This window comes from Buceros rhinoceros, unplaced genomic scaffold, assembly GCF_000710305.1.
Source record: "Buceros rhinoceros silvestris isolate BGI_N320 unplaced genomic scaffold, ASM71030v1 scaffold8884, whole genome shotgun sequence".
NCBI classification, from domain to species: domain Eukaryota; kingdom Metazoa; phylum Chordata; class Aves; order Bucerotiformes; family Bucerotidae; genus Buceros; species Buceros rhinoceros.
The window spans coordinates 45248-52275 of NW_010410024.1; the positions used below are offsets into that span (position 1 = coordinate 45248).

Sequence of the window (7028 nt, forward strand, 5' to 3'; positions counted from 1 at the left end):
CCAGCCCCGAGGGAAACCACCACGCTCAAAACTGCGCCTGGGTTCCCAAGCAGGCACCGCGGGGCCATCACCAGCAGCTCTTCTGCATCAGCCGGCAGCTCACGAAGCACAGGATCTATGAAGTTAAGCCACCTACGCACGACGCCACACAGAATTTAACCTATAGATTAAGCAAAAATGCCTTATTGCAAAAATTACCGATAGGTTGAGTATAGGTTTGAATAATGGCAGAACCCCCCCTACTGAAAACCACACTGGGATTCTGCAGGGCTGTGTTTTGGACGCAGGCTGCGTGGGCTGAAGCATCGCGGTCGGGTTCAGGAGGAAACCTCCAAAACCACGGCGGGGAGCAGCGGAGGCTGTAATAGACCTTTAGCGTAACGAGAATGGAACTGGACTGGAAAAGGCCCACCGTTTCCTGAAGCCACACATGAGTTTTAGCAGTATGAGGAGGGAAACCTTAACAATGGAAGAGAAGGTGGAATTTCACAGCACACGGGAATCTGCTAATGATGCTCCATGAGCAGCACAGATCCTATCACAGAGTACTAAAGCCCTCTGACTATTCCCAAACTTTGCCATTTCGGTTTTCAGCCAATGGTGCTTTTCCTCTGGCAGAATAAAAGACTACAGTAAGTCAGTCAAACTTCTCATTATCAAAAATGACATTTAGAAACTTCCACACTGGCTTTTTAAAATCAGTTAAGACGTGAAACATCACTGTGCTCTTGGTTTACACTTTTGCATTTGCTGAGAAACTGTTTTCTTCTATCTGCGTAACAGCCCAGGCAAAAAAAGAGCAATTTGCTACAAGATTTTTGCGTTAAGTCTTGCCAAAATGGAAGACTCATCTTTCCACTGAGGTGGAGCCAGCTCCTTCAGCTCCATCTGTAGACCGAAAGCCGTGCTTTCTGCTGGGATGCTGTTTGAGGCTGGTTTAAACCCACCTCTGGCACTGAGCCGCTGACCCAGAGAAGGACCCCTGGCACACTCCACTCCCAAGCACCGTTTCTCTGTGATCATGTTTTCACTCAGAACGGCTCCATGGAGTTTCAGTAAAGTGCAAAATTTGGTGTCTCATCTGCGGTGCTTAAACTCCACTGTCTGCTTCACCCTGTGAGCTGGGGCTAACACAGACACGTGTCAGGCTGCCTGGCATCACAAGGGTACACGACAAAACACCGAGTCCCAGCACATGCTGGGAGGAACACTCCCAGTCCTGTGCAGAGGCTCCCTCAGAAAACGGCAGCACACCCATTCCCTCCCCTCCCTGCCGCTGACAGGGGCCTGCAGGGTGGAGCACTGACATTCTTCCCTTCACATCTGCGCTGGTGAGGAGTCTCAGGTAGTACAAGCCCTTTGTTTGCATTCTCAAGGGCCAGCAACGTCAGGAATGTCACTCATCCAGCTGGCAGGGCAGCAGGAGCCGTGCCCTTGGTGACCCAGGACTGGGACCCTGCAAGGGAAGGTTCCTCGCAGAGACCCAGGTCCTCCTCTGTCGGCACTGAGGAGCCACCCACGGCTCCGAGGGCATGAGGGACAGTGGTGATGGAGGCAGGGGCAGAAGGCAGACAGATGAGTTTCCACTGCACGGTTTACGTGCACTGGAGGTTTTACTGCACAGCCACGTTATGGGAAAACACTCCTGGACATCCCCTCGAACAGCTCCATCCTGGAGACCACATCCAGCATCAGAGGACGGATGCTGGATGCGAGCTTACCTTCTCAATCCAGTCTAAAGCCCCAGCCTAAAGAAAAGCAGTGGCCCCAAGCACGAGGTGCCAGAACTCTCCCTTGCGCACAGCCGAGACTGAACACCTGGTCTGGGGATGTTGCTGTCAACAGGCTCGGAGTGACTCTGCAAAGCCTCCGAGGAAAGCAGCCAGCACTCACCTCTGGCTCTTGGCATCTCCTTCGACCATGGAGAGGCTGTCCCATGGAGCAGCCCTTCACCAGCGAGGGGAGCAGACAAGTGCTTTTCCTGAGAGCACGGGGGAGCAGGGGCCTGCTTATTTGGTTTTTTTATCAAAAGAACAGAGGCTGCTTGTGACTCCCTTCAGAGAACTGCTGAAACGCTACAGCCACAAAACTTGGCAACACTTTTTGGCAGGGATTTTGTACAATAAAGAACTGTGTGAGCAGAAAACACAAGAACTACCTCAGGCAGCCGTCAGCTAACCCTGAGCCTAGCCGGAGAAGGTGCTAGAAAAAAAACACCACCACAAAGAAACTCCTGAAGACGGACAGAGAGGGGCTAAGAAAGGTGGAACTGTTTTCCCCGTGAGTGGAAGCACTCATGGCACAAGGGCACCCTGGGCAGCCAGGCAGCCTGCTGCTCTGGAGATGGGCAAAGCGGATGCCCAGGTAAACACCTGCTGCACAAAGGCTTTACACAGGGTGCAGGCACACATCCCTCGCCGTACACTGCTGCCCTTTCTGCGCTTATTTTCGGAAAACAGGAAGCTTATTGATTTGTTTGCAGAGGTGGCCAAAATCGGCCTTGGGAGACAGATGTCCTATTTCAGCATCGCATTTGAGCCTGCATGTTTGGCACCACAGCCTTCCAACTGCTTTAAGGGAAACACGTACGACTCGACGTATGCTCCTGCTGAGACTCAGCAGAGGGTTTGGTGCTGAACTCTTCTTGTTAAACTTGGTTGCTGCTAAACAAAAAAGGGAAGCTCTGACCTCTCTGGCTGACATTCCAAAGACTGCAATACGAACCAGCACGAACCAGGAAAACACGGGTGTCTCTGTTTTCCGATCCGCTCGTTGCTCTAATTCGACAACAGTTCACGTCACAGAGTTTGCTGCGGCAAATTAGGAGCAAACAGGAAGCAGAATCTGTGCAACAGCCCTGTGGCTCGAAGGCAATCTTTACAGTCAGACAACATTTTACCGAGCAGGGACAACTCTGAACTGTTTTCCCCAGCATCGGAAGTAATAGATTATCACAAATTAATGTTTCTAGGCTGAGGAAATCCGAGGTAAAGCCAGACTCATACCAAACCAAGAAAGTTAACTGATACGGTTTCAAAAGCGTGTCCAAAGGCCACTCGAGCGTGTAAACCATTTGTACTCTAAATGGGGTACCAAAGCTGCTGGCTGTTTTCTGTTCTTTAAAGACTGCTCAATGTTTCTGGTCACGTGTAAGGATGAAGATCTCTCCTACCCAACAATACACGTACCAGGGGGCCTTAAACTGCAACTCACTGACTCGGTGTGAACACCAAAGTAGGTTCAAAGTTGGCCACAGAGTGGACTAGAGCCGTTAGACTGACCATCCACCTCCAGGCACCCAGCGTGAGCTGAGGCTGGGCTCTTTCCCCTGGCTGAAGAAAGCACACGTTGAGGAGACGAACCCATCTGAGGTACCAGGTGACTACTTGTTCACGTACCCGAGAAGAGGGTTCTCTCAGCTCTGCAGTAAACGACGTGAAAAGGCTTTAACATACGCAATGATGGTCACATGGGTACGTGTTGCACATTTTCCAAGTTTTAATAGACACAAAAGTGAGTCCATGGTACTTAAGACACTACAATGATTCCATTCTATCGCATGTCCTGCTCCAACTACATTTCTCAGAGTACAGTATGGAGTAAAAGGTTGGTAGCTTTAAAATTAACAAGTGTGTGAAATCTTTAAGTAAAATAAGCAGCAGCAATAATTTGGGGGATTTTATCAAGAATAGCTAACTTTTAAGTAATAAATACATTCCGAGGCATGGGTTTTGCTGTTCTCCCAGTCCATTGCCATACGACTTGTCAAATGCTCATTCTAGGGTAAGATATGCTTAAGACTTTCCTGCCAGCCTCACACCAGAAGAGCCACCTAACTGCAGGTCCCGGTCCTGTCACCTGTCCCAGATGAAGAGCAGTGCAATCTGACAAGGAAACTCGTCCTCCTGCCACGCGCGCGGCAACCTCCTCGTTCTCCCGGGGAGCATGTCAGGATGTGTACAGGCTTCGGGACCCTCTGGGAGAACAGCTGTGCTCTTATCTTCTGTTACCTTGAAGAAAGTGAAAGAGGGAGAGGTTACTGTGGGCAGCACGGACCAGACTGGCGTCAGCGGCGAGGCTCACGCTCTGGGTGCCCTCTAAATATAGCCGGGAATTCTCCCGCGCCCAGCTGGCCCGGCAGGCAAAACCGGCAGCAGCTACAGCTTTGGACAAACTTGCCAAGTTAACAAACCCAGCGTAAGAGCGGGAATTTTCGCCAAGACAGACATGGCATGAATTCCAGCAATGATAATAAATCTTCAGTAAGTCCCTGTTCATGGTAGGTTACCACAGGTTAATCTGCCACGAGTCCCTCCAGAGCGCACCATGTGAAGAACATCTGCCTCCACTTTTCAAACACCATCTATAAAACAGGATTATTTCCCCCTTGAGAGCAAGCGGTACAGAAGCTTTTCTAAGCACCTGCAACTGCTCAAGACGCCAACTGCTGCCGCAGGTACTTAGAAAGGACATGTATTAATGAAGGTACTTGCACTGGCGCTGTAAGTCAGGTTACAGAGGGGAAGCTTTGAAAGAGTTCAAAGGGAGGATCCATTAGTCTTCAAGATCAAGTGAAGAAACTAGAGGACACATGAAACAACTCAGTGACAGAGAAATGAATGAAGAAGTGGCACGGAGAGCTACGCCTACGCTTTTCAACAGCTAAAGCACCACTGCGCCATACTTCAAACACAACTCGGTTTGAGCCAGTTCAAAAGTCTGACCATCCCTCACACACGTCCGTGCCAAATCAATGAACGTGGCCGGGTCAGAACCACAGGACACACGGGCTCCAATCCGTGTTCCTGACAAACAGGATTAGTGAGATGAAGCAAAAGATCAAAGACCTCTAAAAACCCCTCACAGCTGAGGTTTGTGACTTCCAAACACAGCACAATAAGCCAAGAACGCCAACACCAAACACAGGAAGATGATCCCATTTCCAGGGCTGCTGAAAATGCAGCAGCACCTCTTCTGTGGGCACGGGGCCAAAAGCGACGCTGATTAGCCCAGCCTCAGCATCCAGAACAATCCTCAGCACTGCCCGTACAATCGAGGCTTCGGTGAGCTGATCCAACACACCGACAACATCTGCCCTACCACCCCCAGCCCAGAGAAGGGCTGCAACCAGGTTTCAAAAACTCCTTCGGTATTTAACAGAATCATCTTGCTCCACAGAAACAGGGATGGCTCCCAGCAGGGATCTACTACCTATAGCCAGCAGAGTATAAATGTGTATTTAATCTATTCATTTTGCCTCCTGATGAATGGCAAGGTCTTCAAGAGCACGACAAACTCACCTGCAGGCTTACCTTACACCTACCAAAGGGCCCGTGGACTTGGCAGAATATCCCTCAAATGGTTTTTGCAAAAAGCTGACCTTTTAGAGTCAGATTTACAAATTGAGAATATTTGGTCTAAACAGGAAAAAGTGCATTTCCTCGTGGAGGAGGCACCAGCAAGCCCTCAGGATGGTTTTATTCTTTGTGATTTTCACACTTCGAGGAAGGAAGCATCTCAACAGACGCGCGATGCCAAAGTACCTCCCAGGGAAATCTTCTCCCTGAGCACGGGCAGACGCTGCCCTGTCGCAGGGACAGGGATGAGGCCAAACCGCAGCTGCTCGCTGGGACTACCTGGGGGTGGAGATGGGGGATTCCCTCCTCTGGGTGAAGAAAGTTGGTGCTACCTGTGAAACGGCAAAACTGCTTTAAAGCAGCTGATGCTCCACATCTTGCAGTGTCGAAACCTCCCCACCCGGCTCAGCTCTGCGTGCCTGTGGACAGACGGACGGGTGCTCATCCCCGGTCTGGACACACCGACCTCCACAGCCCAGGCTCGGTGATGGGGCAGAGGCCTGACCTGCAAGAGCTTGGGTGTCTGTTCCAAGCAACGTCCTGATCAGATCCATGAGTTTTCAACATGGGTCAAGAGGAGCAACACAGCAACAGTCACCTGCTCGCACTTCAATGCAGGAAAACTTCAGAGATTTCTGCTAAAAAAGGTGAATCTTCAAGGTGGAGCAGCAGGTTAAACACTGTGGACGTTGTGAAGCCTTAGGTAATGAATGCAGAACAGACCAACTGGCTCAGGACAACGGCACAATCCAGCAGCCTGTGTGCTAAGCTGATGTAGAAAGGAAAGCCAAGAAAGTTGTCCTGAAAGAAAGTCCTCCTGAAGCCAAGTGCTTACTTACAGTAAAAATCCCAAGTTTTGGCTCAAACAAAGCCATTCACAAACTCAGATCTAGCAGCTGCAGAGTGCGGGAAGCTGATTTATCTCTCCCGAGCTTGTTAATGTGTGGGGACCGCGCTCCCACCAGCTCTGCCCTGCTCAGGGGACCCGTGCCTCGACCCTTCAGGTGACACAAATGCGGGACACCCCTGCACCCTCTCCATGGTACAGGGAGCACCCTGCGCCTTTCGCCTTCATGACTACAAGGTGCAGCACAGCAGGGGCTCCCGAGTGCCCAGAGTGCTGCCAGGCACGCAGGACTGTGCCATCAGTACCGGCGTCCTGTTGGGCACCCATGGCCGTGCCACCAGCACTGGCATGCTGCCAGGCACCCAGGGCTCTGCCACCAGCACCACCAGAAACGGACCAGCTCCAGGCGAAGACCAAGAGACACGTACCCATGCCTGAGCTGGCGTTTGGACCGCATCTCCTTCAGACAGTTTAGTGCTGCAGCGCTAAACTCTCTCCCACTGCAGCCCCACGAGTGGAACAGGCCTTGGTTACCCTGTGCGTCCCAGCAGGTCTGGAAGCAACAGCAGCAAGAAGCCTGCTCCACCCAGGCAGCTTATTTTGAGGAATATTTTCTAATGATAATGCAATTAACAGCAGGCTAATCGAGCACTGCCAAATCAGTCTTCCTCCAGACATCTCCTCTTGGCAGGAGGGCAGTGAGACAGCTCAGGAGGATCAAGTGATTGCATCTTCCCACACCACTGAGGAGGAGGGATGAGGGCCAGGGGACCTGGAGGACCTCTGACAGGCAGACGAGTGGCTCCCCCGGGGCCCCTCTTCTA

The 7028-nt window shown here is 51.3% G+C and overlaps 1 protein-coding gene across 1 annotated transcript in view; it reads right to left on the minus strand.

Moving 5' to 3' along the window:
* Positions 1 to 3482: 3482 nt before the first annotated feature.
* The window catches only part of PWWP2B (PWWP domain containing 2B), a gene marked incomplete at its 5' end in the record, with an annotated part of 12450 nt that continues 8904 nt past the window's right edge, over positions 3483 to 7028 (minus strand). Inside the window, one exon of the mRNA XM_010135444.1 lies at positions 3483 to 4010. The remainder of the gene's footprint in view (positions 4011 to 7028) is intronic.